Source organism: Choloepus didactylus, chromosome 4 (genome assembly GCF_015220235.1).
Source record: "Choloepus didactylus isolate mChoDid1 chromosome 4, mChoDid1.pri, whole genome shotgun sequence".
Classification (NCBI taxonomy): Eukaryota; Metazoa; Chordata; class Mammalia; order Pilosa; family Megalonychidae; genus Choloepus; species Choloepus didactylus.
This window is the reverse complement of record NC_051310.1, coordinates 175521816-175549722: the sequence shown is the minus strand read 5'-3', so window position 1 is coordinate 175549722 and position 27907 is coordinate 175521816. Positions and strand designations below refer to the sequence as shown.

At 38.5% G+C, this 27907-nt stretch overlaps 1 pseudogene; it reads left to right on the top strand.

The window, feature by feature from the left end:
* The first annotated feature begins 255 nt into the window (after window positions 1-255).
* LOC119533009 lies at window positions 256-27907 on the top strand (annotated as a pseudogene).

The following is a 27907-nucleotide window of genomic DNA, read 5'->3' as shown; positions in this document are numbered from 1 at the left end:
CTATGGCTATGGGATGATGGAGCAGACAGCACTGTGCTCACTGGGTGGGAAATGAGTAAGTTAGCCACCATTTCCATTCACCCCTCCCTACACCAGCGATTGTACTCACTTGGAACTACCATAGAGACTCATTTACTTTTTCAGTGGCTAGTCAGACAATGTAAAATTGTGTGGCCACAGGAAGGGGACCTACCCCACACCCCACTACAATGGAATAGCATAGAGGAGCTTCAGGATATACTTTGGGGTTTAGGCATGAAACATTCAATTTACGCTAATGAAACTGTGGGACCAGATGATGTCACTTTCACTCAAGGTTTGTGTGGAACAATTCTGCACATGGCCCCTAATCAATGGTATGGAACTTTAATACCCCTCCTCAAGCCCCTAATAGGAAAGCCTCTTGTGGAAGTTGCCCAAGAGATCATGGAGTTGGGAGAAATGGACCATCTGTGGAAAAACAAGGCTGGGGTTAGAGCAATAAGGCAAGTCCCCAGAGAGCATGATGGGCCAAATAGGGTGTCACGTAAGCAAATGTCGGCAGGTCTCATAGCAGCTGGAACAGAAATAGAAGAAATTGATGGGCAGCCAAATCCTGTACTAGTTAAACTGTGGAGTAAATTGCCCAAAGAGCAGAGGTTTACTAAGCAGGAAATTAAACCTTCTGGAAAAAAAAGTTAGGCTATCAGGCACGCGGTATGTGAGTGGAGCCCACTGCTCCACCAGCAGAGGAGGTTTGGGAGGCCCCATTTCCCCTGGATTAGGGGCAAGGCCAAGATCCCCAGATAAGAACAATTGATGGGAGCACTGGGGATCAAAGGTCACACATTGAATTAACTATTTTTTGGTCTCCCACTAATGAACATAGAGTTTTAACCCTTGTAGACACAAGAGTGGAATGTACCCTAATATATGGGAGGAAACCATGAAGTGGAGGCCCCACACTATTGCTGGTTTATGGGGGCCAAGGAGTTAAAGCAACTCAAAAACAGGTTTTAATGCAAATTGGCTGGCTACCTCCCCAAACTTACACAGTATATATATCCACTATACCGGAATATATACTGGGGATTGATATTCTGCAGAATGTCACCCTGTACACCACTATAGGGGAATTCTGCCTCTGGTGGTGAGTTGTAAAAGCAGTCCTGAGAGGACACGCTTAATGGTCACTGGTAAAGATGCCTCCTCCTAGGCGCACAGTTGCTGTTCGCCAGCACAAGTTACCTGGAGGGCACCAGGAAATTACATAAAGGAGTTAGAAAGGGTGGGTATTATAGAGAGTTAAATAAAGTAACCCCTTCTTTGCAGTAGTGCTGAATATCGTCACATTGCTCCAGGATATTAGCACAAAATTAGGCTTGTTTCATTGTGTTAGATCTTGCTAATGCCTTCTTCAGCATTCCTCTAGATTCTTCCAGTCAACCTGTGTTTGCCTTCACGTGGGAAGGACAGCAGTGGACTTTCACAGTGTTGCCACAAGCATATATTCACAGCCCCACTATTTGCCACAGCCTAATGCCTAGAGATTTAATAAAATGGAGGCCTCCTGAAGCTGTCACTGTGTTCCATTATATTGATGACATAATGTTAACTAGCAATTCTCTTCCAGACCTGGAAGAGCCTGCTAAAACAGTGGTGACCCACCTTGAGAGTAGAGGATGGGTGATAAACCGAGAAAAAATGCAAGGACCTGGGTGTTCTAATAAATTTTTGGGTGTTGTCTCATCGAGTAAGACAGGAACTATTCCTTCTGCTGTTATTGATAAAGTGCAGAATTATCCTACCCCACGTACCCCCAAACAATTAATGGCTTATTTAGGGCTATTGGGTTATTGGAGGTCTTTTATACCTCACCTGGCACAAATTCTTAAACCTTTGTATTTGTTAGTTTGAAAGGGAAAAACATGGGACTGGGACATTCCCCAACAGGCTGGTTTTGAGACATCAAAGCATGCTGTGGTGCAGGCGCCAGCCTTAAGAGGGGGTGGACCCTGATGTGCCTTGTGAATTGGATGTGGTCAGTACCGACATTGGCTTTGGGTGGGGTTTGTGGCAAAGGCAACAGGCTAAACATGTACCAATCAGATTTTGGTCACAACAATGGAAAGGTGAAGAGTTTTGATATAGTCCTTTAGAGAAGCAACTGTGTGCTTCTATTATCAAGTAGAAGGGCTAACTCAAAAATGTCCAGTGACTTTATGAACAGTCATACCTATACAGGAGTGGATCTGTGACACTGTAAGCAAGCCACATTCTGGAGTGCTCAGTTGAGCACATTAACAAAGTGGAAAGCTTACCTCCTACAATGCAGTGTTTCTAGCAATAGCCCTTTAAATGCAGAAATGCATGAAATCTTGGACCAGTCTCCTGTATAGAAGAACAGTTTATCTCACTACCTCCCAGCCTTCCTGAGGTAGCTCCTCCCCCAATGCCCACTGTTGATGGACAGGGAAGTATACCTGACTCTGCTTGGTATACAGATGGGTCAGCACATGGGCAGCCAACTAAATGGACAGCAGTGGCTGTCCAGCCGAGCACTGATACCATCTGGTGGGAAACGGGAACTCTGCAAAGCAGTCAATGGGCAGAGTTACGGGTGATGTGGATGGTGATTGTCCATGAGCCAGGGGATGCTTTAACTGTTTGTACAGATAATTGGGCTGTTTACTGAGGCCTGACAGTACGGATGGCTACATGGAAACAAGAACAATGGACAGTGGTCGGTCACCCCTTATGGGGGAAAGAAATTTGGGAAGACATCTGGACAGCCTGCCAAAGGCGTAAGATAACTGTTTTCCATGTATCAGCCCATAATGCTAACTCTTTGCCTGGCAACATCGAAGCAGATGCCCTGGGAAAAATCTGCAGTTTGGCACCAATGACACATGAGGCAGCTGAATGACTACATCAGAAAACTGGGCACCGAGGGCACCTAACTCTGTGGAAACTGGCACAGCAGTTCCAGTTGCTCATTACTCGGCAGGAACTAAAAGAGGTAGTAAACGCCTATTCTTCCTGTTCAATGTGATGGCCCAGAATGCTTTCTCACCAACTTGGACAAATCAGCTGGGACCAAATTCCTATTACCTGGTGGCAAGTAGACTACATCAGGCTGCTTCCTCTATCAGAAGGTGCAAGGTATGCTTTTATGGCTGTAGACATGGCTATGGGACTTTTATTAGCTTTCCCAGTAGGAAAAGCCAACCAAAAAGCTACCATATGTAGTTTAGAAAAGTTAAGTGCCTTTTTTGGGGTCCCCACACATGTAGACAGTGATGGGGGATCCTCTTCACCAGGCAGTTAACCCAGGCCTGTGTAACAGAACATGATGTCCTTTGGACATTTCACTTGCCCTATAACCCCACAGCAGCAGGGTTAATTGAAAGAATGAATGGTCTTTTAAAAGAACACTTAAAGGATGATAAAATCTCCCTACAACAATGGACTCCACGACTGCATCCAGATCTGATTAACATCAACTCCAGACCCAGAGTGGCTACTCCTGCACCTGTGGAAATGGTAACCACAGGGCCCATGCAGGCCTTACAAATTCAAATAAGGGACCAGCTGCTCTCAAGCTGCAGTGAGGCAATGGTAATAGCCTGTGCCACAAACACTGGAAATTGGGGAGAATAGGTCAACTGGCCCTGCTCCTGGCCTAGGCAGCCTTGTTGGCTGGGCATCCTAAGGCTTGGAGTTGCCCAAAACTTAAATATTTGACCACAATTTATTCAAAAAATGCCTAAGGTGGTGTATATTGTTAATCCTGGGCCCCCTATACCCCAGGGAATGATGTGTATTACTATGTGGACTCTCATGCCCAGGTCAACTATAGATCTAACCCCTGAAAGCCTTGTACAACTTCAGGGGGAAAAGGTGTGGTATCTCAAACTCCCACACAATGCTCCTTTGCCTGGAACCCTGTTATCTATAGATGGAAATGTAGCTTGTGTATTCTTAGATCACCAAGATTTACCCCTATTGTACCCCGTAAACATCTTTCTTTTCACTCATAGCACTGCAGGAAATACATTTGTATGGTGGGCTTCTACTGTAACCTCAGCCCACAATAGGCACCAGTGCTGGGTATGTGCTGAATTGCCATAATCGGGCTTCACTGGCCTCCCGTGGACTATCACTCTGGCCACCCAACCACCTGGGATGCCATGCTAGGGTGGCAGAATACCCACCAATGGCAGGCATGGGAGGAAAACTAGATGTAGAATAAAGCAAAATGCCTGGTAGTGTTATCCTTTAGCTATTTTAGCCCAGGCAGTACTTGTACTAATGGTAGAACTCATTAACCTGGCCATAGCACCACTTAGTAACAGGTTTATCATCTCTCTGTACCAGTATAAGATTACTATGTTGTTTATTGTATTGTTGTTGTAAATTATGGATGTAAAGTCTGTCCTACAGTCAATGCAAACTGTTGTGTAGGAGTGGATTGCGGCAAGCCATGCCTTGTTTGAGATCGGGCTGGACAAAAATGGGAGCCAATTGCCCCCAGTGTTTGTTACATTCAAATTCACATTACTGCTGGGTATTCATATATTTGGAATATTGAATGAATTAAACTTTTTTTGAGAGAAAAATCTATGGCCAAAGTACATCAAGCATAGGAGCTGAAGATGTCTTGAACTTTCATGTAAGAATGCCAAATTTTATTTGATTACTATATTTTCAACAAATTATTAAACAAAATGCAGTGATTGTTTTAATCTTCCAGTTAATTGCCCCTGAAACATTACACAAGTGTCCCCCAAACATACACACTCTCACACACACGTTAAAATGCTATGCTTAAGAATGAAGCTTGAATGTCAGTTGTTTGCTTACGTGAATTATGCACATTTAAAATCTATTTCTCTTTTCATTATTAGATATAGCCTTAGTGATGAAATCATTCAACAAATACTAAATGAGCACCTACTGTATGCCAGCACTGTACTGAACACCAAAAAGAAGTTCAAAATCTAACAGGGAAGAAGATCCCCAGCAAATAACTACACTTGTCTTGCTGAAATTATAGTTGTGATAGTATTAGGCAGGAAAAGCACAATGTGTAATGCAACTTTGATTTTCATCCCTTGTATCAAAATGGATCATTTTTCTCATGTATAGTCAATCTAGACCCATAAAGCACATGCTGGGGGAAAAAATCCTATGGCTTCAGATATTTTTCCAACACCTGTCTTATGAAAGCATAAATGTCCCATGGGTCCAATAGTATATATTTGAACACTCCCTCGAGGCTCACTTTTATTTGAGAGCAGATTGCTGCTGTTGAGTGACTATAACAGGCATATGAGAACAAGCCCTCTAGCTCTTAAGGGCTGCTTCTTCTAAGCTTATTCTTTGAAATATCTCTCTGTTCCATATAAAACAGAAATGCAGTTTCTGTTCCAAATAACAAGATTGGGGTAGTACAATATTTCTAAGGTTAAGTCTGTTATGATCTAGTTTGAGAGTTCATCTACCCCTACACTGAGAACTAAGGGAGGAAAAAAATTCTGACAGTTGAGACTTCATTTGAGTTTCTGAAAATGTGTCTATTGCCCAGAGCCTCTAGTGTATCTACAGTATATCAATACAACCATTAAATCCAAGAGCTAAAAATTCCACATAGCAATACAGAAGACGAATCCTCCTAGAGAATATGAGTACCACAAATACAGGTCTTTGTAAATTGTTCCCTGAGTTTTAGAAATAAGTCTCTCAAAAACTCAGAATTTTTTAGCAGTGACTATCTAAATTTGTCTTTCTTTCCCTTTACACATACCAGTGTGCCAAGACAGTGTTCAATACATTAATACATACAATTAATATAATACATTGAGACAGACAAAATAATGAGGAAATTAGAGCTCAATAAGTTTAAGTGATTCATCCAAGGTCAACACATCTGTTCAAACAATACAGAAGAAGCAGTTCAGAGAGACAGACCTAACTTAAACTGCATTTTTACCTAATTACCCATGGTTTTGTACTGGTATACATTTTATGATATCCATTTTATAGATTTATACTGCTGCATAGGGTGTCATTTTGAATTATTATTAGATGAATAAAACTGTAAGACCAGGTTTAAGTGGAAGGTTTATGAAAAGTTGTTTATGACAGGATCAGGCAGGCTTCAGGCAGGATTACAGTTAGACTTTTTACAGTTTGGGATTGAATTGCTTAATGAACCAATAAGCACTTTATTTTCTACATTCAGCCATACATTTTTTAAATGATGCTCAACCATTAATAATAAGTTTAGACTCCCACAGATACTAAATATTTAAATACCTTTGAAAGCCAACCCCTTATGAAGGAAGGCTGTATTATGTGTCTCAATGGAAAAAGATCTGAGAAAAATATCAGCTTAACTCTTCAAATATGTTCATAGGATTAGAAGCATCATACTCTCTAGGATAAATTTTCAGGACCAAAAACTCAAGTTTAGTCATGAGACTGTTTATATCCCCAAAGGCAAAAGTTGAGTTACTGCTTACTGCACTCTTTAAGGTGGATCAAAAGCAATTAGCAGGATATTCCCTAATTGGCACTTCTAGAAATGTATTGACGGTTTCATGCAACTAAAGTACCCAAATGGTGGACTGAAATAACTCTTCATTATAAGTATTTGAGGACCTAACAAGAAAGAATATTGTTTGTAAAGTATTTAATATACTGAAGAACTTATCTATTTACCCCTAAAATCCAAAGGAGGGGAGAAAAGGGATAGTTTTAAAGATTTTTTAAAGAATAATACATGGGGTAGGACAAACTATAACATGACTTCTGATTACCTGGATTCAGATCAAGAACAGGGTAAATAATGTCTCTTAAAATGAGTCAGATGCATACTGTAGAAGTGTTTCACAGCAAAACCATTATGTATGAAAGTGTTTAACCTATCCCACACCAGTTCTATAAAGTATTCTTTAAATGTTTTAATTGAGATTTTAAAAAAGATCAATGAACATTCTCAAAAATTAATACGTTATTGTACAAACAACAAATCAACATCTTGAAATCAATGGGAAGCTGTTATAGCTGTAGAGCACTTTAGTATTATCAGAAGCATCACCACATCATTTAATTTTATCTTCCCAACAAGATAATAACAAAATTACAAGATAATAAATGGCAGAGTTGAGACATGGGCACACATCTTTGAACTGTAAAATCTTGGGAGTTTTGCACCATATTCAGTAACTCCTGTTTTTAGAGTTTGCAGATTTACAGCTGAAGAAGTTTTGCTCAGCCCAAGTTGCTAAGTAATTGAGCATGATTTATCTCCCTGGATTTTAATGTGGTAAAAAGAACACTGGTCTTAGTAGTCAAAAAACTAAATTCAGATCCTAATATTACAATTTACTACTCATGGGCAAATCACTTTTCTTTTCTGAACTTTTATCTCTGCATATAATATAAGAAAAATCCATAAAAGGTAACAAATTCATAACACTTGCTAAAAATCCAAATTAAAAATGCAAAAGATGCTAGCAAAGTGCTAGAAATATTAAGCCTGTTATTAGTATCTAATTCATCCCCACCCTCTCCAAAACCATCTAGCACCATGCTTTGTTTACAACTGGTACTTAAATGCTACCAAGTAAGACAGAGTTTGTACACACAAAAGCATCTAAGAGATTTAATTCAGTCAAACAACTGAAGATTTTGAATAAGGGTTAAATTCAACAACTGCTTTGCTCTTTGAATGACTGATGTGAATGCATTGACTATGGTCAATAACATAATTTCTGGTAACAAAGAAGCTTCTCATCTACTTAAAATATACTAAGAGGCAAGATGGTGGAGTGGTGAGGTGTATACTTTAGTTACTCCTCCAGGGCAGTAGGTAGAAAGCCAGAAACTGCAAGGACCAGACACCACAGAGCAATGTGACTTTGGGCATACTTCATATAACACTCATGAACACATGGAATGGCTCAGTACAGTGAAGTCTACTGGGAGCCTCCCTACATAGCCATGCAGCCCAGAACCACCCTGGGGGGATAGTGCTCACCTGTGACATAGCACAGTCATCCCTCAACAGAGGATCTAGGGATGTATGGCCTGGAAGAGGGACCCACTCGCAAGTCTCAGGGGCCATACACCAATACAAATGACTTGTGGGTCATCAGCAGTGACAAACTGTGGCAGGACTGAACTAAAGGATTAGACTATTGCAGCAGCTCCCAGGAATACCAGGGAGATTTCATTGTTAGAGCCACACCCCCTCCCTGACCACCCAGACAGATGCCCCATATACAGGGTGGGCAACACCAACTACACACGCAAGCTTGGTACACCATTTGGACCCCACAAGACTCACACCCCCACTCACCACAAAGACAAAGTGGGGGAGAATTGGCTTGAGGGGAATAGGTGGCTCACGGATGCCACCTGGTGGTTAGTTAGAGAAAATGTACTCCATGAAGCTGTAGATCTGACAAATTAGAGATAAGGATTTTATTTGGTCTACAAATCCTAAAAGAACCCTATCAAGTTAAGCAAATGCCAAGAGGTCAAAAACAACAGAAAATTATAAAGCATTTGAAAAAACCAGATGATATGGAAAACCCAAGCCCAAGCACCCAAATCAAAAGATCAGAGGAGACACACTACTTGGAGCAATTAATCAAAGAACTAAAGATGAATGATGAGACCTTGGCACAGGATATAAAGGACATCAAGAAGACCCTAGAAGAGCATAAAGAAGACATTGCAAGAGTAAATAAAAGAATAGATGACCTTATGGAAATTAAAGAAACTGTTGAACAAATTAAAAAGATTCTGGATACTCATAGTACAAGACTAGAGGAAGTTGAACAACAAATCAGTGACCTGGAAGATGACAGAATGGAAAATGAAAGAACAAAAGAAAGAATGGGGAAAAAAGTCAAAAAAAACTAAACGACCTCAGGGATATGACAGATAAAATAAAACATCCAAATTTAAGACTTATCGGTGTTCCAGAAGGGGAAGAGAAGGGTAAAGGTCTAGGAAGACTATTCAAAGAAATTGTTGGGGAAAACTTCCCAAATCTTCTAAACACCATAAATACACAAATCATAAATGCCCAGCGAACTCCAAATAGAATAAATCCAAATAAACCCACTCTGAGACATATTCTGATCACACTGTCAAATACAGAAGAGAAGGAGCAAGTTCTGAAAGCAGAAAGAGAAAAGCAATTCACCACATACAAAGGAAACAGCATAAGACTAAGTAGTGACTACTCAGCAGCCAGAATGGAGGCGACAAGGCAGTGGCATGACATATTTAAAATTCTGAGAGAGAAAAGAATTTGCTAACAAGAGACCTGCCCTACTGGAGATATTAAAGGAAGCCCTATAGACAGAGAAACAAAGAAAGGAGAGAGAGACATGGAGAAAGGTTCAGTACTAAAGAGATTCAGTATGGATACATTAAAGGATATTAATAGAGAGAGGGAAAAAATATATATGACAAACATAAACCAAAGAATAAGATGTCTGATTCAAGAAATGCCTTCATGGTTATAACATTGTAAATGGATTAATCTCCCCAATTTAAAGATATATTCACAGAGTGGATCAAAAAAAAAATGAACCGTCAATATGTTGCATACAAGAGACTCATCTTAGACACAGGGACATGAAGAAATTGAAAGAGAAAGGATGGAAAAAAATATTTCATGCAAGCTATAGCCAAAAGAAAGCAGGAGTAGCAATATTAATCTCAGATAAAATACACTTTAAATGGAAGGATGTTATGAGAGACAAAGAAGGCCACTACATACTAATAAAAGGGGCAATTCAACAAGAAGAAATACCAATCATAAATGTTTATGCACCCAATCAAGGTGCCACAAAATACATGAGAGAAACACTGGCAAAACTAAAAGAAGCAATTGATGTTTCCATAATAATTGTGGGAGACTTCAACACATCACTCTCTCCTATAGATAGATCAATCAGACAGAAGACCAATAAGGAAATTGAAAACCTAAGCAATCTGGTAAATGAATTGGATTTAACAGACATATATAGAACATTACATCCCAAATCACCAGGATACACATACTTCTCTAGTGCTCATAGAACTTTCTCCAGAATAGATCATATGCTGGGACATAAAACAAGCCTCAATAAATTTAAAAAGATTGAAATTATTCAAGGCACATTCTCTGACCACAATGAAATACAATTAGAAATGAATAACCATCAGAGACTTAGAAAATTCACAAATACCTGGAGGTTAAACAACATGCTTCTAAACAATCAGTGGGTTAAAGAAGAAATAGCAAGAGAAATTGCTACATATATAGAGATGAATGAAAATGAGGGCACAACAAACCAAAACCTATGAGATGCAGCAAAAGTGGTACTGAAATTTATAGCACTAAATGCATATATTAAAAAGGAAGAAAAAGCCAAAATTAAAGAACTAATGGATCAACTGAAGGAGCTAGAAAATGAACAGCAAACCAATCTAAACCAAGTAGAAGAAAAGAAACAAGGATTAAAGCAGAAATAAATGGCATAGAGAACAAGAAAAAATAACAGAGAGGATAAATAACACCAAAAGTTGGTTCTTTGAGAAGATCAACAAGATTGACAAGCCTCTAGCTAGACTGACAAAATCAAAAAGAGAGAAGACTCAGATAAACAAAATAATGAATGAGAAAGGTGATATTACTGTGGATCCCAAAGAAATTAAAAAAATTCTAAGAGGATACTATGAACAACTGTATGCCAACAAACTGGATAATGTAGAGGAAATGGACAATTTCCTGGAAATATATGAACAACCTAGACTGACCAGAGAAGAAACAGAAGACCTCAACCAACCAATCACAAGCAAAGAGATCCAATCAGTCATCAAAAAGCTTCCCACAAATAAATGCCCAGGGCCAGATGGCTTCACAGGGGAATTCTACCAAACTTTCCAAAAAGAACTGACACCAATCTTACTTAAACTCTTTCAAAACATCAAAGAAAATGGAACACTACCTAACTCATTTAATGACGCTAACATCAATCTAATACCAAAACCAGGCAAAGATGCTACAAAAAAGGAAAACTACAGGCCAATCTCCCTAATGAATATAGATGTAAAAATTCTCAACAAAATACTTGCAAATTGAATCCAGAGACACATTGAAAAATTATACACCATGACCAAGTGGGCTTCATTCCAGGCATGCAAGGATGGTTCAACATAAGAAAATCAATCAATGTATTACAACACATTAACAAATCAGAAGAGAAAAATCAAATGATCATCTCAATAGATATTGAAAAAGCATTTGACAAAATCCAACATCCCTTTTTGATAAAAATGCTTCAAAAGGTAGGAATTGAAGGAAACTTCCTCAATATGATAAAGAGTGTATATGAAAAACCCACAGCCAGCATAGTACTCAATGGAGAGAGACTGAAAGCCTTGCCTTTAAGAACAGGAACAAGGCAAGGATGCTTGCTATTCAACATTGTGCTGGAAGTGCTAGCCAGGGCAATCCAGCAAGACAAAGAAATAAAAGGCATCCAAATTGGAAAGGAAGAAGTAAAACTGTCATTGTTTGCAGATGATATGATCTTATATCTGGAAAACGCTGAGAAATCAAAGATACAGCTACTAGAGCTAACAAATTTAGCAAAGTAGCGGGATACAAGATTAATGCACCTAAGTCAGTAATGTTTCTATATGCTAGAAATGAACAAATTGAAGAGACACTCAAGAAAAAGATACCATTTTCAATAGCAACTAAAAAAATCAAGTACCTAGGAATAAACTTAACCAAAGATGTAAAAGACCTACACAAAGAAAACTACATAACTCTACTAAAAGAAATAGAAGGGGACCTTAAAAGATGGAACAGTAGTCCATGTTCATGGATAGGAAGACTAAATGTCATTAAGATGTCAATTCTACCCAAACTCATCTACAGATTCAATGCAATCCCAATCAAAATTCCAACAACCTACTGTGCAGACTTGGAAAAGCTAGTTATCAAATTTATTTTGAAAGGGAAGGTGTCTTGAATTGCTAAAGACACTCTAAAAAAGAAAACAAAGCAGGAGGATTTACACTCCCTGACTTTGAAGCTTATTATAAAGACACAGTTGTCAAAATAGCATGGTACTGGCACAAAGATAGACATATTGATCAATGGAATTGAATTCAGAGTTCGGAGATAGACCTCCAGATCTATGGCTGACTGATCTTTGATAAGGTCCCCAAAGTCACTTTGATCATAACAGTCTTTTCAACAAATGGGGCTGGAACAGTTGTATATCCAAATCCAAAAGAATGAAAGAGGACCCCTACCTCACACCCTACACAAAAATTAACTCAAAATGGATCAAAGATCTCAATATAAAAGACAGTACCATAAAACTCCTAGAAGATACTGTAGGGAAACATCTTCAAGACCTTGTATTAAGTGGCCACTTCACTTCCTAGACTTTACACCCAAAGCACAAGCAACAAAAGAAAAAATAGACAAATGGGAACTCCTGAAGCTTAGAAGTTTCTGTACCTCAAAGGAATTTGTCAAAAAGATAGAGAGGCATCCAACTCAATGGGCAAAAATTTTTGGAAACCATGTATCTGACAAAAGACTGATATCTTGCATATATAAAGAAATCCTACAACTCAATGACAATAGTACAGACAGCCCAATTATAAAATGGGCAAAAGATATGAAAAGACAGTTCTCTGAAGAGGAAATACAAATGGCCAAGAAACACATGAAAAAAATGTTCAGCTTCACTAGCTATTAGAGAGATGTAAATTAAGACCACAATGAGATACCATCTCATACCGATTAGAATGGCTGCCATTAAACAAACAGGAAACTACAAATGCTGGAGGGGATGTGGAGAAATTGGAACTCTTATTCATTGTTGGTGAGACTGTATAATGGTTCAGCCACTCTGGAAGTCAGCCTGGAACTTCCTTAGAAAACTAGATATAGAGTTACCCTTCGATCCAGCAATTACACTTCTCAGTATATACCCGGAAGATCTGAAAGCAGTGACACAAACAGCTATCTGCATGCCAGTGTTCATAGCAGCATTATTCACAATTGCCAAGAGATGGAAACAACCCAAATGTCCTTCAACAGATGAGTGGATAAATAAAATGTGGTATATACACACGATAGAATACTACACACCAGTAAGAAGAAACGATGTCATGAAACATGACAACATGGATGAACCTTGAAGACATAATGCTGAGCAAAATACTCCAGGCACAAAAAGAGAAATATTATATGCTACCACTAATGTGAACATTGAAAAATGTAAAATGAATGGTTTATATTGTACAATGTAGGGGAACTAGTGATAGCAATTAAGGAAGGGGGAAAGATAATCCAATAAGAACAGAGAAGCTATCATGGGTAAACTTAACGTTCTGGGAATGCTCAGGAATGACTATGGTCTGTTGATTTCTGACGGGTATAGTAGGAACAAGCTCACAGAAATGTTGCTATATTAGGTTACTTTCTTGGGGTAGAGTAGGAACATGTTGGAAGTAAAGTAGTTATCTTAGGTTAGTTGTCTTTTTCTTACTCCCTTGTTATGGTCTGTTTGAAATGTTCTTTTAGTGTATGTTTTTTTAAATTTTTTTTTATACAGTTGATTAAAAAAAAGAGTTAATTAAAAAAAAAAAAAAAACAAGGAAAAATAATATGCAGAGACCCCTTGAGGAGCTGGTGGAGAATGCAGGGGTATTGGGCTGCCCCACCTCGATGGTTGCTAATGTGCTTACAGACATAGGAGACTGGTGGTTTGATGGGTTGAGCCCTCTGCCACAGGACTTGCCCTAGGGAAGACTGTTACTGCAAAAGAGAGGCTAGGCCTCCCTATAATTGTGCCTAAGAGCCTCCTCCTGAATGCCTCCTTGTTGCTCAGATGTGGCCCTCTCTCTCTAGCTAAGCCAACTTGGCAGGTGAAATCACTGCCCTCCCCCCTACGTGGGATCAGACACCCAGGGTAGTGAATCTCCCTGGCAACATGGAATATGACTCCCAGGGATGAATGTAGACCCAGCATCATGGGATGGAGAACATCTACTTGACCAAAAGGAGGAAGTGAAAGGAAATGAAATAAGCTTCAGTTGCAGAGAGATTCCAAAAGGAGCCGAGAGGTCACTCTGGTGGGCACCCTTACGAACAATGTAGACAACCCTTTTTAGGTTCTAATGAATTGAGGTAGCTGGGGGTAGATACCTGAAACTATCAAACTACAACCCAGAACCCATGAATCTTGAAGACAATCGTATAAAAATGTAGCTTATGAGGGGTGACAATGTGATTGGGAAAGCCATATGGACCACACTCCCCTTTGTCTAGTTTATGGATGGATGAGTAGAAAAATGGGGGAAGAAAAAAAACAAACAAACAAAGGCACCCAGTGTTCTTTTTTACTTTAATTGCCCTTTTACACTTTCATTATTATTCTTTTTATTTTTGTGTGTGTGGTAATGAAGGTGTCAGGGATTGATTTTGGGGATAAATGCACAACTATGTAGTGGTACTGTGAACAATCGAATGTAAGATTTTTTTGTATGACCGCATAGTATGTGAATATTTCTCAATAAAATGAATTATATATATATATATATATATATATATATATATATATATATATATATACACTGAGAGGTTAAAGAGAAAACATGGGCCATTCAGAAACTTTGACAATTTTCACAGTAGGTGCAATTCTAAAAGCCAAGGAAGAAAGCCAACATAAGAAGTCAAAGTATAAAAAACATAAAACCAAAACATGAATTTGAGAGGGTATAAAAACCTGAAGAACAAAGAAAAATGGTAATATCCATAGAAGAAGTTTAAAAAAAAGGGTGGGGGGATTACTTTGTGCCAGGCATCCTGCTAAGCCACTTTCATTCATATCATTTAAGTCTCACAAGATCCCTATAGTGAAAAAATTATTATAATTCTCTCTCTACAACTGAGAGGTTTGTCCGGCGCCGCCCCGCTCGACCCCTGTTCCCCGGCCGGCGAGGGGAGAAACAAGGGATGAGAGAGAGAGAGATGCAGACCACGCAAACTGACCTGGCTGGAAGTCACGACTCGAGCCACACGGCGGTTGCGAGAGCAAGTCTTTTACTGAAGCTAGATAAGCATTCTCTGTTACAGGTTTCCACGCGGGGCAGAGTGCCTCGCGGGAGAGCAGCCTCGATGTGGCCGTCAGGTACGGCTCCTAGTGGGCTGTCTCCCCGAGGTTCGCTTGGGCAAACTCTTAAGTACTCTACTCATAACCAATGATCTAGCGCCGCGCATATGCACTCAATTGGCAGATAGGAATAGTGAGTGTGCACGTCATAAGCGGAAGCAGGATATGGGCGCCATCTTGGCTCATTCGATGGGCGGGGGGACTTTGGAGCAGGTTTACAGCGCATGCGCTATGCCCGTCCCGGGAGACGGCTCTCCACAGAGGTTAAATGACTTTGTGGGTACATAGCTAGAGCAGTCAGAGTTGATGCCTAACATGTTTCTGTCCACCACACACTAATGTTGATTTCCTTCCCTTCCCTTAGATATCTTTCCACACCTCCTACTCCCATCCCTCTGCCTCCTCCAGCCTTAAGGTTCTTAAGGTATTCCTCTTGGCACAATGTCTTCGTCCCATCCTTCTCTTCCCAAATTATTATTTTATTATTGTATCCCAACTCAATATGACCAACATTTTTCAGACCTCTTTGCCTCACTCAGTTAAGGATGAGCATAGTGATAAAGAAATAAAATTACAATTGTCCTGGCCCCAGTCTGACATAAACATCCTCAATCCACAATGATTTGAGATAAGAGTAGATGATTACTTGTCAGCCATTTTATTCAGCCATTCCTCCATGATATGAGTAGTCAAGTTCCATTTATCCAGGCACACTATAAACCAGATAAAGGCCACTCTGAGTGTAGGGAAAGTTTGCACAAAGTCGATTACCAACACCGTATTCAGTTCTCCAAACATGCCAATCTCTATTTCACCTTAAGACCCTTGACAGCTGAAGCCTCTCTCTTCTTCAACTTTTACAGCCTCAGAAAGGCCTAACATGACCTCACGATCTAAAGAGTTTCCCAATTATTTTCTCTCTGGGCACAATGTTGATCATTGTCCTATAAAAGATCCTGAAGGACTGAAAATTTTCCACTTTGGTTTTCCCATAACTTTCCCCTCACCCCTCTTGTCAAACCAAATTACCCAACTGACCATTAAACCAAAGAACAATTCTCTCCATTTCTGAGAATCATTTTTGCCCAACTAATCATTTTGACTAACTTGCTAAAATTCTTGCCCCTCTCTTTCTCTAAAATTAGAATACTCATTCATAGTCTTCTCATGCTTTAGCACTCTAATGAAAGATTATGCTTAATGATACTTTGGTTGATTTTCTTCTACAGTCTTCTCTCTCCTTTAAAAATAAAAGTTCCAAAAGGATAGGAAACCTGTCTGTATTTCCCACATTAATTCTCTCCACACAGTGCTTAGTCAGAAGTGAACTACCTCTGTTAATGTGGGCAACTGAGAGATAGAAAATGTCATTATTTTTCTTCCTGAATTTAAAGTACCACTTACTGTTTAAGCAGCCTCAAAATTTTGAAGTCCCCAGGCACCAGAAATCGTGGGAGGTTTTGCAGCAGTTTTCACCATAATGATTACAGATGGAGCACAGCCCTTTACAGCAAGGGCTCGGGAGTGAGGCTGCACGGATTCGACACGAGCTGTCTCACTTATACTGTAATCTGGAGCAATTACTTAATTTTTACAACCCTCAGTTTTCTCATTGGTACAATGAGAACAACAATAATAATAAAAAGTAAATGGTCATTTGAGGAATTAATGGACATTAGGAATGTAAAGTGCTTATCACAATGTCACATCATAACAGCGAATAAATTGTAGCTATTATTACTACAATCAAATCAGTTTTTTTAACATAAAACTTTGTGAGAAGAGAGGACATTCTATTAAGGGAAGAAATATAGTAGAAAAGATTATTGATGATCCAAGTCCAAGCTATCAGTTCTATTAGGTAAAAAAATAACTTACTAATGGGAAAAAAATAAAATAAAATAAAATAAATAGAAATAGGATATGATATCTGTTTCTTGTGTTCTCAAAAAGCAATAAGGATAATCTTCTCACCAGTATATCCAGTGAAATATTTTCTACTTTTTATAAATTAACAATGCCCTGTGTTTAAATAATTTGTAAGTCATTCACCTTGTGATTGCCAAAAATCATACACAGCTCTATATTGGAAGCATCAGAGGTTCAGCCAAATAAATTCTAAAATATGAAATCAACAAACTTTCACAGCAAGTGTTAAATAAATTGTAATCTTTGGTGGAATGCCTAAAACACATTGATACAGTATGAAACGAGAAAAATGGTAGAGTCAGCTATTACAAAGAAGCCTAAGGCATTCAATTTTGCTTTCAACCAAATAAGTATTGTTTTTGTTTTTGTTTTTGTTTTTGTTTTTTGCCACTTTCCTCATTTTTGTTTGCTACCTAAAGACCAGAAGATACTAACTCAATTTTAAGTTCTATGTAACCCTTATGAGGGCAGCTCTTTGAATAAGAAATTAGTGATTCTATAATAAGGAGCCAAATTAGATGCCCCAGCCACTTACTTGGCATCAATCTGCATTTGCTATTGTGATTATGTTTTAAAAAGAAAAAAAAAGTAATTTGTTAGAGACATATTGAAGTATGTAGTAATTGATATACCTAGATTTTGCTTTCAAATAACTCAGCAAAATACAAAGTGAATAGAGATGAAACAATATTGGAAAACTTGATAATTGCTGTAGCTAGGAGATGGGTACAGAGGAATTCATACTAATCTCACCATTTTTGTTTACTGTGGAAAAACTCTGTTATTAAAAGTCTTGGGAGACAGAAAATCTGAATTAGACTGATTAGACTATTTCATTTTATAAATGACTAATAATGTATTCTACTAGTAACCTCTCTAAACTTACCCCCCTCCTTCAAAAATGCCGTGTATGTAGAATGTGTGCTATGGTTGAGTAGGGGTTCGAGAAGGGTAGTCTGGAAGGTTAATAAAATACTGACTAGAATACTTTGTGGTAGAAAAAGATATAAAAAATAATGGTCATTATCTAATTATGAATCACCTCTATAGTGTTTTGTTTCCAAAGTAGGCATGACATCAGCTTATTTCAAAGGAATTTATTCGAGAATTAGGAATAAATCTTCTCCAGTTTACATGACACGCATGTGAAAAGCTCCATTCCAGCAGACCTACTCAAACTTTAATATGCATTTGGCACACCTGGAGATATTGTTTAAACTAAAGATTCTGACTCATTAGGGCCCTGAGACTCTGCATTTCTAACAGACTTCCAGGCAATGCCTATATTGCTGGTCGGCTACCCTGCTTTGCATAGCAAGGCTCTGTCTCACTGGTTCTCAAAGTTTAGTACCAGCACCAGCAGCAGCAGCCTCATCCTGGAAATTTTAAGAGGTGTGAATTTCCCAGCATTGCCCTACACTACTGCATTGGAAACTATTCTGCCTTTTAACAAGCCCTGTTAGTGATTCTGATGCATGTGAAACTGTGCTAACTACTCCTATAGATTAATAGTTCTCAAATTTAGATGTACATTGGAATCACCCGGGAAGTTTTCCAAAGCAGTACAGATGCCTAGAAACAACCCCAGAAATTCTGACTTAATTGATTTATGGCAAGACCTGGAAATCTAGTTTTGAAAACTCCCCAGGTGATTCTAATATGCAGTAGACTTTAAGAACCACTGAACTAGACTATAAATTCCACACAAGCAGGAATTTGTTTGGTCATTGCTAAATCCTCAATGCCTAGAACAAGTATTGTACTTAGTTGACATCCCATAGTATATTTAATTAACAAATGAAAGAATGAGTAGAAAAGTAAATCCCTGAATTACTCAAAAAACAATTTGCTTGTTAATATTAGAGTGTCATATTTGTCATCTTTCTCTCCAATAGGAAATCCATTATCAGCTCAGATCCCAATGTAGATATGACCCTTCTCACCAAAAGATATTTGAAATACCCCTCATCATTGCAGCAATGGGCAGGGGTGGCGGGTGTGCAGAAAAATACTGACTCAAAGCTGAGAGATTTCAAAAAAGTCAGAGAAGTAAAACTAAATATAGTCATTTCCACTAATGAAATAAAACATGAAATTAGCAAGTTGTAGAGAGCATTGAAGGAAGCATGAGGCTGTAGAAACAAATAATAAAGGCTTAAGACCTAAACCTGTATAACTGCATTGGCAGAGAAAGAAATCAATATAGACCAAAGCAAAATAAAATCTGTCTTTTGGCCATCATAGATAAAAATTCCTAAGAGGAGAAGAAAAAAATCAATGTGAAAACCCTACAGCACAGTATTCATAGAGTTGTACATAAGCATATAATGAGAAAAACATGTCATGTTCCAGGGAGGAGTTGATCATAATTAATGTCAAAACACAACATTACTGCAACATTAACATTTCACTGTGCTGTATAAAAAGAACATATGATCTTATTTGTTGAAATATAACAAAACCTAAAGCAGGCAAGGGATATGTATACTTTACAAGATATCTCTTGTTGCAGTCAACTTCTCTGCACCAATTCATCACCACGCACACTCTCTAGTCAAACCAATGCAGAATGTAGGCCATAATTAAAAAGAGCTCCTCTCCCAAATCACAGTTTCTCAAAGAATGTCTAATTTCAATATTTAAACCATCAAGGTGTTAACTTTTAGAAGGTGTGCCAGTTTGAATGTATTGTGTCCCCCAAACGCCATTCTCTTTGATGTAATCTTGTGTGGGCAGACGTTAGCAGTTTTGATTAGATTTCTTTGAGTGTTTCTTTGGAGCTGCGCCCCACCCAGCTGTGGGTGATGACTCTGATTAGATATTTCCATGGAGGTATGCCCCCACCCATTTAGGGTGGACCTTGATCATTGGAGCCATATAAATGAGCTGATGGGCAGAGGGAACTCAGTGCAGCTGTGAGTGACATTTTGAAGAGGAGCAACAGCCAAAAGGGACACTTTGAAGAAAGCACAGGAGCTGCAGATGGGAGACAGTTTGAAGACGGCCATTGAAAGCAGACTCTTGCTCTGGAGAAGCTAAGAGAGGACAAATACCCCAAGAGCAACTAAGAGTGGCATTTTTGAGGAACTGCAGCCTAGAGAGGAATGTCCTGGGAGAAAGCCATTTTGAAACCAGAACTTTGGAGCAGATGCCAGCCACGTACCTTCCAAGCTAACAGAGGTTTTCCGGACACCATTGGCCATCCTCTAGTGAAGGTACCTGATTGCTGATGTGTTACCTTGGACATTTTATGGCCTTAAGACTGTAACTGTGTAACCAAGTAAACCCCCTTTGATAAAAGCCAATCCATTTCTGGTGTTTTGCATTCCAGCAGCATTAGCAAACTAGAACAGAAGGCTATGTTTCCATAATGCATATATGAAATAAAGGCTATCCAAATATAGGGAGAATCAGCTGCTGAGGCCCAGAATTTAGCAGAGGAAGTTAATCCCAGAGAAACCAGTGCATTTGGAAGGGAATGAGAAAGAGGGACTTGTGTTTCTTGAAATAGAGTTTAAAATGGGGGGTTGTGCATAAAGAAAAAAACAAAAAGAAAAGGAAAAAATCCAAGTTCCAGGTCTTGGATTAAGGAACACAAACAGATTAAAATAAGCCAAGAGGATAAAAATGTGGGTTACAACACTCAAATTTCTTGAATTTCTCCTTATTAAGGGCCCTACTGTTCCCAGGGCTAGGGGATGTAGAGATTGAAATTTCCATGTTAAGATAAATTGTCATGCTGTGAGGGCCATGCAGAAACAGGAAGCTGCACAAGGCATTATTTCCATAACTTCAGGGTAATAGAAAATAGCCAAAAAAGGTTCAAAGGGTAGCAAGGAATACAATTAAATGGAACAAAATTAAAGGCTATAAAATGATTTACTATAAATATATGAGAAATTCTTATACACAGAGGTAATATAATTTACTTTATTTAAGACCCAATATCAGGAAAATCAAAAACCAATATATATTGTTTTTAAGACTTTTTAACTATCAAATTCCAACAAACATAGAAAAACACTTGTTATTTTTCTCTATTTATTGTCTTACCTTTGGAACTGAATTTTTCTTCTGTTTAATTTTTTTTTCATAACTCAATATCAAAGATAATATGTAAAAAGTCACAACTCTTGTAATATCTTGGCATCAGAAGCCCACTATATTAAAGAAGGCAAAGCAAAGTTGTATGCTTTGGAAAGGAAATTCAAGTTCAGTGATTTTATAGAGAAAAGTAGGACCAGACAAGAGTGTTCCCGATAAGCAGCCATATTTAGTGTCCAAGCATCCAAACCAGATTAAGGAGGAAGAGAATGGATTTGCAAGGAAAGCAGGTGGGGAGCAAGGTCTGAGGTAGCATTGTAGGATGCACAAGTAGGTACACCCTGTTTAATGTGGGAGGCCATTGGCAGGGAGCTCTAGCATCCAGATAACTAAATGTTGGTTATAGCATAGGTAGGATGCTCAGTGCTCTATGGAGTTCCCATGGTTATGACAGAAACTCATCCAAATATGTAAAACTTGAAATAATGGAGTAAATTCTTCTTAGTCAGAAAAAAGAAAATCAATTTGTCATTGAAGATATAGTCCAAAAGTACATTTTATAGACTCCCAGGAAAAACATGGAATAGGCATAAGTACCCATCCTACCTCAGCTCTCATTGGCCCCTGCACCCTACTGTCCATCCCCAGAAATAAGGAAAATCAAATAGCAATACTTGACACTGGAGAAGAGAATGTCCACATGCCACAAACTTTTAAAGAATTCTGCTGAAGAAGTTTGAGATATGCCAACTGAAAAAATGAAACCTGTTGCAAATATCAGTTTGCCCACCCATTAATTCCTTTCTTCATCCTCATCTACAGAACCCTAGATGGTGACATGCCCAGCTTAAAATCAAACAACAAAAACTATATTTCCCAGCCACCCTTTCTTGTTGCTGGAGTGACAACAGGACCCACTCTGGCCAATAAACTGAAGCAGAAGGCTGCTGTGGATTTATGGAAAAGTTTTGCTTTCCTAACAGATGTTCTACCCCTTCAGGATTTTTTCTTTACTGGCCTGGAGTGAGTTGTGGCTGCACTGGCCTCAGCCATAAAATCCTTCAGTGGCACATACTATGGTGCCCTCATGGGATTCAAGTTTTTCAAATTGTTAGTGCTAGACCCTAGTAGGCTACAGATGAATCACTCCAAATTCCATTTCAATTTATGCTTTAATCTTGCTCAGGGCCAACACAGGTAGCTGAGGTGAGATAACCTCTTAGATTTATGTGGCTCTGAAGGGTTAACGTGCACCACTTAGTCTCATGTCAGGATTGAATGTGTTAATTTTGTAAGTTTTGCCTCTGTCTTTCATTTCAGAGACCCAATCTGTCACTTCACCCTAAGTAGGTTATATGGATAAACAAAATATGAGGCATTAGGGCACTAATCTTAAAGAGAATATACTACCTTTTGGGGGGTGGAGATGAAACTACAGAAAATCCACAGGTCCAAAAAAAAATCAATTAAAAAGGACAGTGCCTGCACCACTAAAGCTCTATCTCTTTAGGGTCATATCAGCTAAGAAATGCAGAAGGAACTAGAGTAATATAAAAATGGGCTTCAGTATTACTATCACAATAGGAGCAGTGGTAAAATGAAAAGAAAGAAAGGAAGAGGGAGGGAGAGAGATTGGTTGGTTAAACTTGAGGAAGAAAGAGATTTCCTTAGGATAAAGGAAAGACAGTCTAAACAGACACTAAAGGAAAAGTGAGATCCTGAAGGCAAGAACAGGCAGACATAAAAGGCAAAAAAAAAAAAAAAAAAGATGCCACAGCCCTAACTTTTTTAAGAGAGGATATGAGTAAAGGGGAAAATGTTTTAGTTGTTCCCAGACAGAAATTGTGATTGATATGGCCCTAAGGACACAGGAGGCAGGCAGTAGGAAGCCAGTGAGAACACTAGAATAACTCTTCCAGAAGGAGTCAGGACCGAGGCAACCACAAAGAGGAAACCCTGTAAAATAGCAGATAAAGGCCACAGTAAGAACAATTAGTCACACACCCTTTGAAGTTTGTGGAAGCTAAAGAGTACGGTACATAAAATATATAATTGGAAAGGAGAATCATGGGAAGATCAGCATAAAATTTTCAAAGAATTATTGGATGTGTTTTCAGATAATATGGGCCTATGCTCTTAAAGAACATGCATGAGAACATCAGGAATTAGAAATTTAATAAAAGGCACCAAAAAGAGGAGGCGATATATTAAAGGATAGCCAGGAAGGACAAGGAGCAAATCCAAGCCTGGCCTAGATATTGGTCTGATGGGAGACTCTCTTTCAGGTGAGATTATCCAATTTAGCATGGTTAGGGTGGACAGGATTTGCTTGAACAAAAGATGCTTTTAGCAGACATAGAACCCTTTAATTTCATCTCTCACTATGGGAGACCCTGAAACTAAAATAAAAAATTCTAGAGAAACAAATGTCTGGGCCAGAAAGCACAAGGGAAGGCAAAAGGAAAGAGAATACTTAGATCTGGCAAATGATAGTTACTCTACATTTAGGAGAGAAGAAAAGAGACAAACTTAAGAATGACAGTCAGCAAGGAATAGAGGAAGAACTGAGGGAAACCAAATGTTAAGACACCTTGCTCTCACTACTTGAGAAAAAGATAGAGAAGAAAGAAGCACTCCTCAAGCCTGAAATTCTCAAAAGCTGAGAAAAGGCAGTGCCAGGAAAACACCTGACAGAGGTAATTGGCCCTCACTAGGGTCCTGTAGACACAGGCTTCAGAAGCATCAATGGCTCTCCAGTCCAGAAATCAGCTGGAAAATATATGGGGAACAGGGAAAAATATCTCCTAAAAAGCAAATTACCCAAACTAAATGCCTGTTTACAGGAGAACATGGAGGTGATGTCATTGTATTCAACACAGAACTAGGACACCGGCATCCCAGGGCATAGGGGCAGGACAGAAATTAAGAAATGTTGAATATGCTGGAAAACTTCCTCTAATAAAGCCAGTAACTGTGACTGTGACCACTGTACATTTCTCAACTTCTCAATAAGATAAGGTCTCCAATGAGAGAAGTGAGAACATGCAAAAGCAGATTTCCCCCAGATATGGAAACCCAGTATAATAGTTAATCCCTTAAATGGAGTATTTTTCCTCATTTATAATTGAGCTCATAGATCATCTATTCCAAAAACTGAAACAAACTGACTGGCACATAACACAGGTAAAATCAACTTTTTCTCTGACTACTATCTTTCCTTTATATTCTGTTGAGTTTCAATAGTGAAATGGGTTTGAGCTGTATTAGGAGCTGGGCATTTTTGAAGCTAGATGTTCTGTTTTCTCAAATTTGGGGTGGGGAGAAGGGGCCATTGTCTTAAAAGGTGGGTAATATCTAGTTCTTCACTCACCATGAACCAAGGTTCAAGACAAATTCCTCATTGTTAAAATGATTAAGGGATAGATTTAATGAATAAAGAGGATCACAAAATAGACCAGGGTTCAACAGAGAAAGAGAAGTCTTGGGCCCTTGAAACTCCCAGCATCACTTAGGCGGGTATGCCAGGATCTGGGTCCGGAGTGTGGGTCTGCATTCCAGTGGGGGGACTCCTCTCCCTTCTCCTCACCCCTCACTGCCACCTGCTGAGTCTTTGCCCTTTGAATAGGGCAAGTGTGAGGAAGCAGCCTTGTCACTGGGGAAATAGACCAGCAGTCTGGGGCTGTGGAGCCAGCCATTGGGGGAATATCTAAAACCCAGCAGCCAGAGGCCTTGGGGCCTGTGTCATTCCAGCCTGTCAGAAAGGAGACGATATGATCCCATGGGAAGCAAAGCTGGGTGCTATCCTCCTTCAGGGATAAGTGGCCCAGTCCCAGCTAACTCATGATTCAGGCAATTCTGCTCATTGCAATGTAGAGATTATATGATAATCTTGTAGTTCCATTCAATCTTTGATCTCTTTAAAAATGAGACAAAGGAGAGAATTATTTATCTTTGGATGTTCTGAAAAAGCTATCCCCAGTCAAGCGGAAGATAGTCGTATCTACAGCTGCTGAAAGAACTTCAGTTCTCCCCAGACATCACAAACCCCTCAGCTAACACTAAGCAAATAGGAAATCGTAGAGCATGAAAATTTATTTGCAATTTTAATACATATGGGCAAGAAAATTTGATTTTCTATTTTAATTCCTTCAGACTTTAACTTTCTAGGACTTTAATTTGCAACTTTTCTGATACTTTTTAAAATACTCCTTTCTCAATTTCTCCCTGTGACTCTATAAGCAAGCCTTACACAATGCTAGAATTTAGCCATTGATTCACACATTTTGATAAAAAATATTTTAGCATCCATTATAGAATCCAAATATTTTCAGAAGTAACTGAAAGAATTATAGAAAGTTCTACTTCTTGAGCTCAGGTACAGAGACCAGAGGAAACTTTTGAGCACTAGAGACTTAATGGTTAAACTTAAACCCTGTATTTATGAAGTCTTCTAGTCCCTTTATCAAGAGACTTGTTGGCTGTGCCATTAGTTTAATATGCCAGTTAGGCAACAAGAAGAAAAGTGTAGACCAGAAGAAAAAGAAAAATTGGTAAAATATTATGGCTACCATGATGCAGTTAAATTCCCAACCATCAAAATATTCACGATCTCTAAAGCAGCACTAGATAAGACCAAATAAAGAAACTATGAATCATCTAAACAGTTCTGACTGTAATGCAAGGTCAAATATGAATTTTACAAAATTAGCCATAATCTCTCTTCCCTCATTTAGGTAATACTTTTAAAAACATCATTTAATTTAATTGTGTAAGAAATGCATGTAAACTCAACCAAATGTGTGCAGGCATATGTGGATATGTATGTTTGTATACACACACACATATATTCACTTAGAAGATTAATGAAACATATACCAGCATTTTCACAGAGTAAAAACGCAAAAACAGGTAAGTCTGAAAAAGTTTGTTAGGTAAAACAATGATGTACTTTCTAATCTCCAAGAAGAAAATACACAAAGCTTGTAACTGGTTGTGATTATGCACATTTAAGCACTCATTTTAAGTTTTCAGTGTGATTGCAGTAATAATTGAATTTTTTCATTTGCAGTATATCCAAAAACATATTTAGACTTAGATCTTATATGTTTAAGTAAATTGTTGAGAAAAATACCAGATTCTCATTACTAGAAAATGTCAGTGTTCTGTTAGACTTTCTGGTAAAAAGAAAAAGATACTTCTCCTTGTTTTCCGTTTTTAAATAACAATATGAAGAACAAAGAAATCATCTAATATATTTTCCCTGAAAGGTTTGGTAAAAGCTGAGAACTGTCAGAAACTATTACCACAAATGGAACCTGGCATTTCAAAGAAAGAAAAAGATTTAATTTGATTTCTAAAGATAAATTGAAATAGAAACCATGGAGCTGGAAACGTTGTGATCCTCTTGAAACAAAAGGAAGGGCTTTCATGGTAATTATTTTCATTTTTAATGTACTGCACTTTGAAGGGAAAACATTATCTGTACACCTAGCAAATGTGAGAGAAGTGGAATCAGTATGCAAATTTGAGAGATATCAGAGGAATTCACATGAGCTATTTCAAGAACTGAAAAACAGGTTTTCTTTGATGTCTCTGAAAATGTAATTCTAAAAAGTCAATTTTACTTCAAATTTAAAAAAAAAAAATCCTAGGTTCATAACACACATAGATGCTTACCATAAATTCCTCCAAAGTTTTCCTCCTTTCCCCTTAATTTCTTAGTGATGCTCATGGAGAATTTTTTTCCTTAAAAAGAGCTGACTCTACTGGGGTACTGCATACAGTTAAAGTAAAAAGTCAGGGTTATTCTCTGGTGTGGTTGCTCCTTTAACTTAAAGGAGAAAATTACATTAAGTTCACTGTCTTTCTGTCAGGCCATTCTGGAAATGTCTCTCTAGAAAAAGCAAGAACAAGAGAAATCTCTTGTCCAAAAGAAGCGTGAGAGTGATGATACAAAAAAGGAATTTGTGAGAGAACAGAAAATTAATTTATCTGTGATTCTAACCTAAACATTGACAGTGCTGAAGTTTTCCTAAATCAGGTATCTTAGTTTTAAAAATTCCCATATATCAACTTTTGAGAAGGAATTAAAAGAGAGTTAAAAGTCACCCTGAGTACAAACAAAGGAAAGAAATTAGAGTTCAAAAACTAGTCATTTTTCTGGTGTTTACACAGCGACTGCGGGGCACGAACACAGAACCCGTTGTGGCGGGCATCACGGCCACGGCGCATTTCATCGAGAATTTTTGGCATTGCCGAAGGAATACCAGAAGATAGGAAAGACTTTGCAGAGTTTAGCAACAGTGTTTAGTTCTAGTGGTTATCAAGGTGAAACAGATCTCAATGACGCAGTAACAAGCAGGAAAGACTTATGAAGAAATTGCCAATCTGGTGGCAGAACAGCCAAAGAAAGATCTCCATTTCCTGATGGAATGCAATTGTGAATACAAAGGTTTCCTTGGCTGCTTCCCTGATACTACTGGCGCCCACAAGGGAGCAATAGAAAAAGTGAAAGAAAGTGATAAACTAGTTGCCACTAGTAAAATCACCCCACAAGAGAAGCAGACCATGGTAAAGCGAGTTGGCACAATGTCATATGCACTGCAAGCTGAGATAATCATTTTCATAGTAACCGGATCTATGATTACAATAGCGTCATCCGCCTGTACCTAGAGCAGCAAGTTCAGTTTAAGGAAAGGATTGCCAAAAAGCTGAGGCAGGTCCTCAGCCGCTTTCCAGTTATGTAG